At 39.2% G+C, this 10,523-nt stretch overlaps 1 protein-coding gene across 1 annotated transcript in view; it reads right to left on the bottom strand.

The window, feature by feature from the left end:
* The window catches only part of LINGO2 (leucine rich repeat and Ig domain containing 2), a 361,988-nt gene that overhangs the window by 296,568 nt on the left and 54,897 nt on the right, over positions 1-10,523 (bottom strand). The gene's annotated exons all lie outside the window — the stretch shown is intronic.

Genomic DNA, 10,523 nt, shown 5'->3' with positions numbered 1-10,523 from the left:
GGGGGGGGGGGGGGGGGGGGGGGGGGGGGGGCGGGGAGAAGAAACAAGAATGAAACCTGGTGTTTTATGCAAATAAATCATCTTCTTTGCATAATTAATTCAAGTGCAGTGTCTTGCTTAATGAAATAGCAGTTTGGCAGTGCTCAGGACTGACAGGGCACAATGTGGGACATGCCATTGGAAGAGCGTATTTGCCATACTCACTGACTACCATCCTGCCACTTGGCATTTGTGCACCTGGCAGCTCCTGGCAGGGTGAGCAAAGGGTGCTGACTGCAATGCTCATCTCTGGCATTGGCTGCTGCTTGCCCAGGGCAGTGAAGGTAATGCAGCAATTTCAAGCTAGATGTGCAGGGGTGCTTCAGCTGGAATATTTATCTTCAGCTAGGGTGTCTATTTCTGTCTGCTGTCATTACCATAGAGATGTAAGGGGAGAAAGAGTGAAGGGAGACACTATGGAGTCTCTGTTTTTGCCTGTTTATTTACATTTCATGAAGAGAAGATAGCTATAATGTTGCCCAAACATTACTGTAAACCTCCCTCTGCATCTTTACAAAGATATTCCTCTTCTAGGAAACCTGTGGTTACCCCATCACATTCTTTAACTCACGCCTGTGTATGTTGTACTTGGAAATTTTCTTGCGGAATAATGAAGTGTTTCACTGTTCCCGCAGAAAACCTGGATAGTTGTAATGGTTTTCCATTCTATTTGTTCATGCGTGTTCAGTCCCAGTGATCTCTAAGCATTCAAATCATAACCATGTGTTACAGCTAGCTGCTCCTGGCAAGATGGCAAGAGCATGAAGTGGCTCAGAGAGCAGACTCCCTCTCCTTTTCGCTGTGTTAGCCCAGTCTAGAAATAGATTAGGCAGAGGGGAACCTGCATTACACCAATCAGGCTGCTGCCACCTGTATTACACATTTAGCATGTATTTGCTATTTCCTGTTGGCAATTTCTTTGCCAGCCTCTCCTCAAAAATAGTACTCCTTAGACAATACCAAATAAAATGTACATCCTCTGTAACCTGGCTTGCACAATACATACATACAGGTTTCCTCTTGCATTTGAAAAGCCAACTGTTCTACACTCGTGAAAGGGAAGACTGGGTGCTGTGGATAGCTAACATCTAGTTATTACAGCAGCTTGACTTTTAGGTGGCTACACTATCATTTAACAGGGTGTCTGTGAGTAAGAGCATGGAACATATGAAATAGATAAAGATGTAATTTGGGTATGAAACAAGTTGCATTGTAATATGGTAACAGAGACTAGGGTACTACTGCAATTGCACTCCATGCTTTAGAAATGAGACAAAGAACATAAAGTGTTCTGGAGCATCTACAACCAAAGATGTTCCCATTTAACCTAAAACAGTACACAGAGCATCTCTCTACCCCACTCGCTGGAGGGACTCTATACAAGAGGCTTTGTGAAAGGATGCCTGTACAGCATTCTTCAGATGCAATGTTAAGAGTCCTTTTAAACACTGGATTTTGTTTTCTACTGTAAAGTAGCTGCAGTGTCATCAGCTCTCACAACTTTATTCTGATGGTTGGTGTGTTTTTAAAGTCTCAACCGTGGTAATTTTGGCTTGCTTGGGAATTTTAGACTCTGTGTAAAAGAAGAACTGATATTTTTGTTCATCTGGCAGCAGAGTATGTAAGGATGTATGTGACTGATGAACCCTAATTGCACTGGTAAAGAAGACTGATAAAAGTTTCTTAATAAAGTATATACCAATTTTCAAAATGTTCACATCTGAATAGGCCGATAGTCATTATTCTTTACCCAATCAGTCCAAAGTTTGCACCTCTAAAACCCAATATGTAGGCAGAAATACTCTTTTGCACTTGCTTCCCACAGCAAGCAAGCAAGCAATCTTATGGTGATACCTTTTAAAGCTGAATTGCTATAATGCCTAATCAGTCACACAGAGGAAAGAACCTAGAGGTTACACCAACTGCAAAAGAAATGTGAATGAATGAATGAATAAGCATTCATTCCTGCAGCCTTTGGAGAATTTCTGCTACTTGTGAAAACCATGTGGATTTAATAGCTGGACATGCTGTTAAGGTTGATTATATTATGTTCAGCATGTAATAAAAGAGGAGTATTGAATAAAGCAATGAGAAATGTATGCGTTGATACAATTTGTGTATCAAAATGATGTCTTCAGCTGTGAAAATTGCCTTGTTTTCATCAAACAATGCAAAATGAGTGACATTAAGAAAAAAAAATGCCACCTTGTTTAATTTTTTTTCTTAGAGGAATGAAAAACAGGATGATGATGATGATGATGATTTCTTTTACATAGTTGATATTTTTCTATATGTGAATGTGTCTGGGACTGATAGCTGTATCTGAAATGCTTTATAGGAAGTGCTTTATTTAACAAATTATGTCTTCATCTCAAGGACACAGGGGTTCACACACCCAAAGGACCTGGCTGCCTGTAGTCCATCTGCTTCTCAGATTTGCTCAAGTCATCCCTGAAGCTTGCAGGCACAAAAGCAGGTTCAGCCTGAAGTTGTTTTTGACAGAAGTCAAGACATTGCAGTACCCCAGCTACATTCATGCCCAGGAGAAAGCTTTCAAGGGAGAACAACTCCATGCCTGTGCTCCCAGGTAGAAGAAACAAGGACTTCAGTTTTTCCATCATCATCAGACAACCTGGAAATTTCAGGCACGAGGACTACTTCCAAGGCTTTTCAAGCTCAGACTCAGCACAGTGCCCAGGTGGAGAGGTGCTCCCACTGCCATTCTGCCTCTGCAGCTATTGCCAGAAAGGGCCACCACTCCCTTGCTGTACAATGCCCCTGAAAAACTGCTCACTCTTCCCTACTCCAGCTGAAGGAGGGGAATAACTGTTGCTGGACTGGAATTTTTATTAAGACTAGCAAAGCCCTTCCTGGCCTGTACCCATTTAACAATGGAGAGCCAGTGATGGTGCCCTTTCTACGTGAACTAGTCTAGTATTCCTTATCTTTTCCTTTATTAGAAGACTATATTAGAGGACAAAGAGGCTGGAACAATTGCAACAAATATATATACAAATACTAATATTCTCCTCATTTTTTAGACCTGAACATCTACAAAAGGTATCTAATCTATGGAGACCAATGTTCGGTTGGAAAGACTAGGAAACTGCACTCCTCACTCCCATGTCCTGTGCTTCGTTTTGAGGGTGTTCTCCCCAGTGCAGCTGGGTGTCCTTGAATTCCACAAACGGCAAAGTGATAAACAATGTCGTTAACCATGTATAGGCCATGGTTATCACTCTAGGACACACCAGTTGTACTGAGATGAAGACAGTCAGCTCTATACTACTTCCAAATTATTATTTTTTTTAATAACATTAATCTTTTCTTAGTTTCACATTCTCTGCACCTGCATTAACCCAAAGCACATCAAAACTTCATTCCTCTACTATTCTCAATCCAGCATTATTTCAGAACAAAATAAACCTTGGTTTGCTTCTATCAAGACAACTTCAAGTAGTTTAAGGGATGATATCCCACTGCATCTTTCCTGAGGAAATGCATATTAGAAAAGTACATGATGCATTTTGGCTCCAGCCAGGATATTTTCGATGAGTTTGCCTGGAAGCAAGCCAAGGCAGGAGAAAGTATAAATGACAGTTTTGTGATACTGGTGCTATTTCATTGAAGAATGTTTTTTGGACATTACATGAAGCCTGAGAACTTCCTCCTTGTCAACAGAAGTGATAGCTGTAGAGAAGAATTGACTGCTGTGCTGATTTTGCCTGGAATAGAGTTAATTTTCTTCATAGTACCTAGTATGAGTTATTTGTTGGATTTATGCTGAAAACGGTGTTGGTAATACAGGGATGTTTTCATTATTGCTGAGCAGTGCTTGCAGAGACTCAAGACTTTTTCTCCTTCTCACCGCACCCCGCCAGCGAGTAGGCTGGTGGGGCACAAGGAGCTGGGAGGGGACACAGCTGGGACATCTGACCCCAGCTGACCAAAGTAATATTCTAGACAGTATGACATGATACTCAGTATATAAAGCTGGGGAAAGAAGAAGGAAAGGGGGCACATTCGGAGTTATGCCATTTGTCTTTCCCAAGTAACGGTTATGTGACGGAGCCCGGCTTCCCTGGAGATGGCGCAACACCTGCCTGCCCATGGGAAGTGCTGAATGGATTCCTTGCTTTGCTTTGTTTGTGTGAGCAGCTTTTGCTTTGCCTATTAAATTGTCCTTATCTCGGCTTGTGTGTTTTCTCACTTTTGCTCTTCTGATTCTTGCTTTGTCACCCATCCCATCAACACGAAGGGGTAGGGGGTGGGTGGGGGTGAGTGAGTGGCTGTGTGGTGTGTAGCTGCCAGCTGGGGTTAAATCATGACAACTGCAAACAGTTGTCCTTCTCTTTTCACTGTTATGTAACTATTAAGAAAGACATTAAAACAATCCTCAAGATGCTGTAATTCAAATGTGTTTGTGCATTTTTTCTCAGTGTTGGTTTTCTCTGTTAAGGAACTCACTGTTGAACCCTTAATTACAACCACTTGATTCCCCAGACAGATAAATCTTCTTTAAAGAGAATCATTATCACTGGCAAGAATAGAATACAAAGTCATAGAGATCATGCACGTCACTGTTTATTTCTGTTTCCACCACAGGTATTCCCCAAAATTAAAAAGCAAAGCTGTCATGAAATACATTCATTATAAGTTGAAATGATTAAGCCCGAAGTTTTTTTGTAACCTTTAGGAAAAGCTGATAAACTTTTAAGATAGATTTAAAAATTCATACCACTGGCATTTTTTTCAGTCCTCTAAGCTGAAAGAATTAAGTGCATTTTGAAAACTAAATAGCAATGCTGTGTATGAGTTACAAGTCCTCTTTTTCCTTCTCTCTCCATTTTCTTTTCAGAAAGATAATAAATTGATATAGTTCTAGGTTTCATAAAGTATGTTTCATACTGCAGCAATTGGAAGCAGTCTGAGAAAATTTCCCTCCACCATCTCTCAGCTTTGAAGAGAACCTTTCAATGAACAATTAAAAAACAAAACCAAACCAAAAAAACTCTTTGAACTCTCTCTTCACTTTTCTCTTCTATATTTTGTACTAGTCATGCTCTTCTTTTGGGAGGTTATCTTGATGTAGGCAAGACTACTTCAGCTTTATACCAAGAAATTAAATGTGTTGACATATATTCTTGCTGTCCCAAAGCTTTATTTCATCATCTTTGTCATCACTAGGAATAACCATTTTATAAACAAGTCTGAGTTATGGTAGTTCTGCAAGTCACAGTAATGAAAACAGCTGCTGGATCAATCCATTTGTTAGAAAACTGACAAGTGTGGAACTGGGAAATTTTTTTCCCCCCCATTTTAGTCCTCTCCTTTTATTAGCCTTTGTGTATGCATATTTATACACCTAGGATTATAAATACTAAGAAAATTAAGAGATTAAAACACGTGAACTAAAATCATATTTTTTCCAGTCTCTGTCCAAAATAGGATTCTCATACCTGTACGAATACCTGTAGAGCTGGACAGGAAAAAAACAGGGTCTGACCCTCATTATGGAATCCTCTGCAAGCACAGCTGTGAGCTACATAAGGTTTAATATATCTGCACTCAAGTGAAAGTTTAGACACATAATCAACCAAAAGCTGAGGGGTTTTAAATAAGAATTTGTTAGCCTCAGGATTACACTCATGCACTCTTCACATCAACAGATTAAGAGATCAAACAGCCAGATGACCTGCATGATCAAATTGCCCTTGTTTTGCTGAATTCTCAAAGTGCGAATTACCTCACTGTCCATAATCATGTATTTATTTCAGACTATTGCTATACTGGCTGCAAAATTATGATTAAACTTGTGTGCAAGTGCAGGTTCAATGCACACAACAAAATCTTTTCCTTGGACTACTAATGTGCAGGACAAAGTTTCACAGTTCTGTTTGAGGAATAGAGGTTACTTTTTAACAACAAAATTAAGTACTATAATCACAAACGATTACCAGTTCATCTAAACTGCAGATAAATCATAAAGTTATAAGAACCTACAAACATTACCCTCCTGTAAATACCAAAATCAAATTCATATTGCTGCTCTGTATAGAAAATGACCGGATCTTGATAATACTTCCCTTGATAGCAAGAATCCCACTGATACCAGTCTGTTAGGAAGAAGGATCAAGCCTGAAGACAATTGCCAACACTATCCATGAATCACATTGTCGTTTAGTGTGACTAAGACAATCTAAACCTTCATTTGCAGTCACCCATACTTTTTTCAAAATTTGTTACGCATTTACCTTCATGCTGTTGGGTCACAGACACCAATCTCTGACGTTATGATGCTAAAAGAAGTCCCCTTCACCAGTCTATGTTAAATGGCACAGACCAGAGGTAAAGTGTACAGGGATTTTTGAGATATGAAAGAAAATTTCATATTTTTCACCATTTTAGTAATATATAGAAAGGGTTGTGTTTGAAATTTTACCTGGAGAGGCAACTGAATGTGGGTAAGTCTTTCCTGAAAGACCTTGAACTTTGAAACACTTTAACGAGGGCTTTTGTATGAAAGGTAATTGTGTGTCTATGCAGAGAGCTTGAAAGCCCATTCATTTGCCAAAATATTTGAACATATGTTTATACTGTATCACTTGTGCTTAACCTCCTTCTGCTTTGCTTGCCTTATTGTTATTTTAGGAACTCTACAGTATGTAGCCATCAAATTTCAAAAGAGCAAAGTCTGGTGTACACAGCAAAATGAGAAAAGGAAGGAGATGAAACCTTTCTAGGACCATCAGAATGAAAGCTGTGGGTTTTACTACAGGAATGCTGGACCGAGACTAATTAAATTTCTAGTCTGTGCACGAAAACAAGCTAATAGCTGTATAGATTTCCTAATCATGCACGATATGTTGCTATTCATATTAAAGATTTCTTGATGAGGTATCTATTTTTTTTTGGTCTGTTTATGTACCACTGACAAAAAAAAAAAAAAAGAAAAAGAACAAAAAAAAGATAGATGTAGGTGGTTGTACGCTTTTATTTTTTGTTTAAGATTTGCATTAGAAAGCTACTGTTCTGACATGGTGTGGGAACCTCACAGTTAGGACTTATCTGGTTCCCCCTTTGTGGTACTATCTGCCTTCCATTTCCCCAAAAATGTAAAACATATTTGCAAAACCGATGTAGATTATGGAGGTATCACCTTTCATGTTCAGTGTTTTTATGCATGACAATACAGATATCAGTTTCTGGGTTTTGAGCATCAAAACATAAAGGATGCTTTCACTCCTAGGTAAGAAAAGACATTTCTTCCTCACAGAGATGCCTCAGTGAAAGCCTCAGAGGGTCAAAACTACGTCTTAGTTGTCTTTCATTTACTCAAAATATAGATGGGAGCATCAGCAGAGAGGGACATGAGTTACAACTCTCATAGTAACATCAATTTTTAAAGTTTCAGTCCTAAAGGACTAAACATAAAGAATCAATACAGTTCAGGAATCAGCCTCAAAACCCAAGATAACCTTAACAGTTACCTTATGGGGGATGAGACATTCCCTGAAGAACTTTGGTGTATCTTTCCAGGCAGATATTAATACTCTTTCATGCATCAGTCATTTTCCTTCACACTATTTGCCATCTCTGTGGTATTTATAAAAGTTTAAAGCTAACAACAAATACAACTAATGGTATTGCAGATGAATATAAATCTTGGCAAGAATAAATTACAAGTGTCACAGTAAACTGCAATTAATGTGACAGAGGCTGAGTGCCTGAAAGCAAATAGGTATAGCTGTATTAGAAGAGTATACACTCAAAGATTGAAGCAAATAGCCCTCTTGCTGAAGGCTAATTGCTTCCCTGGCATGATACTATACCATGTTTGTATAAATATATACAATCTTTACTTCTCTAAAAATTGATGGGTGAGCTGAGGCTGGGTCAGCTGCCATTAATTAGTTAAAGACAGGCAGGAACCTGAAGAAAAAGATATACTTTTCAAGACTGTAGAAAGGATTAAGGCTTTTATTTATATCTGGGTTCCTGAGAAAGGACCTCCTAAATCCTGTATGTCCTCAGAGACAGAAAAAATATTCCTTTTTTCCATCCTTGCCTTTCATTCAATCAAATTCTGGCTCATTTGCAACAAAGCGAGCCTTGCTTTCCCTCTTTCCTACAGCTGACGGCAAGCGCACTGCTGTGATACTCCACATCTTCTGCCTACAAGGAAGCAGCATGTTACTTACCTCAGGTGAAGTGAGTGCTCTTTGAGAAAAGGTGATGCTGGCTAGTGCCCGAATGCAGGGGAGAGAATCATAGAATGGTTTGGGCTGGAAGGGACCTTTAAAGGTCATCTAAGCCAACCCCAACCCCTCTGCCACAAGTGGGGATGTCTTCAGCTAGATCAGGTGGCACAGAGCAACCTGAACTCTGCTGCTGAGCTGAAGTAGAAGAGGTGGCTACGTAGGCTTGTTTTCCTTAGTAGCAGCCTTGTCCTTAGCTGGGCAAAGGACTGACGGAATAACTCAAAATAAACTAGTAATTGAGACAAGAGCAACTTCCTTATTGAATGAGGCTCCCAGGGAGACTGATGCAGCGAAAAGTCTGCAGCAGTGCCTTTACACTTAGCCTGAAAGGAGAGTCCTACAGAGTGTTAAATTCTCTTTTCCTTGTCTGTTCTTGTTTGAAAAATGTCAGTGGGCTTATGAGACCTAAACATAGAGTATCAACGAGTAAGAGGAAAACAAAAACAATATAATAAAACAAAACAGTAAACCTATTAGCATGAACTCTATATATCTCTCTGAACTGTGATCTATACTTACCCTGCAGTAAACCAGAAAGCCAGAAACTTTCCTTTTGCTTAATGACCTTGTCTGGCATCTTGCAACTTCGAAAAACAACAAAGAAAGAAAATATATCAAGAAAATAACAGATCTGTCCAGCAGAGCTGGATGAGTTGCCAGACACCAAACTGTTCTCTAGACCCACTTTTCTCTTTTGCATAAATTTTATTTAGTGTCTCCTTCACTGTAGCTGTGGACCCTGCTGCTGGGACCTTTAGAAGCTGAGGACTCCAGAGAGTTCAGGGAATGCAGAGTGCAAGAGAAACATCAACACCTTGTCACCTCCCATAAGCTCATTCATACCTGGTAAGATAGTGTGTGTAGAACACTTTCTCAATACCACAGTAAAATATAGCAAAGAACCTACAGCTGTGTACAGATGTGAGGGAAAATGACATTAAATACCTTCTAGAAGCACTGCCTTTGGCTCATTGATTCATCTTTTATTGCTGTCACAGTCTTCTCTGATCCATACAGTCTTAAAATACGAGTGGAGAAAATAGAGTAATTTTGACATTGAACTATGTAACAACTTGTACCCTTAAAGCATTTTCTTTCCTACAGATTACTTCTGCAGAGGTGTACTTCATATTTTCATTATAAAAGGAGTATTAGTAAAAGAATTGCATATTTAGAGGTGGAATGAAGAAAGCAGGGCTAAAAAAAAAGCATCTCTCCCCCCCTCCCCCATTTTTACCTCTTTGATTGATTCTTTGTTCTTAAAAATACTCCCCTTTCACATATTTCAGACATTGTGTATGGTAAATACATTTCACACAACACTTGCCCTGTTAGGTCTTTTTCTCCCACAGCTCAGACACTTGTTCAAGAAATGCTGTTATTCCTCTTATTAGCTGCAGCATCCCCTGACACTTTGCAAGCAGAAGTAACTTTCTAACAAAATCTTTAAAGTAGCCTGTCTTTAAGTGGTGGGGAGCCTAACAGCAGGAAAAGCTGAGACCTTTCATGTGAAATTTTGCTGCTTGAGCAGTTCTGGTGGTTAAGTTTAAAGGAAGGCAACCCATCCCTGGTGTTCCCCTTAGTGTTTGCCTGCCCTTTGTGGATGCACACAATTTCCCCATCATTTGTTTCACTAGAACCTGCTTAGCGCTGCTCTATGAAAGAATCACCATTGACATGGAAGCACTAATGACTACTGCAGAGAAGACAGAAAAAAATCATTGCCACAAGTGGGCTTGCAATTTGCAGTTAATAACCCAGAGCTGGTTGAAAAAGTGCTAACCCAGCAAAGGAGGTAGAATCCAGTGGAAACATTCTCATTAATTCTGTACATTTTGCTCCTTGGTTTTTATATTAATAAAAAGAAGTAATTGAAAGTATTTGGACATTTTCAATTTTACTCACATAATTTCTGCATTAGAACCTTTCTCAAGATTTTACTTTGTCCTTATTCCTGAGAATTATATTTTGAAATGCTGGAACTGTGAGTGGTACAGAAAGTCAAATTCTCACCTAATACCATGAACCTATCATTCAGATTTCCACTTCCACTTTTTTTTTTTTTTTTGGCAAAGGAGAGTAATGATTACTCCTTGGTGGCACTGATAAAGAAGACAACACAAGTGCTACATACAATGCATTTCTATTGATGGTATGGCAGTTTTTTAAGAGAAGGACAACAAAAAACCTACTTTCTGTGGCTCTGAACAATGACACTAACCA

Source organism: Falco punctatus, assembly GCF_963210335.1.
Source record: "Falco punctatus genome assembly, chromosome: Z".
Taxonomy (NCBI): domain Eukaryota; kingdom Metazoa; phylum Chordata; class Aves; order Falconiformes; family Falconidae; genus Falco; species Falco punctatus.
The sequence above is the reverse complement of the archived record's forward strand: the minus strand, read 5'-3'. Positions and strand labels throughout refer to the sequence as shown.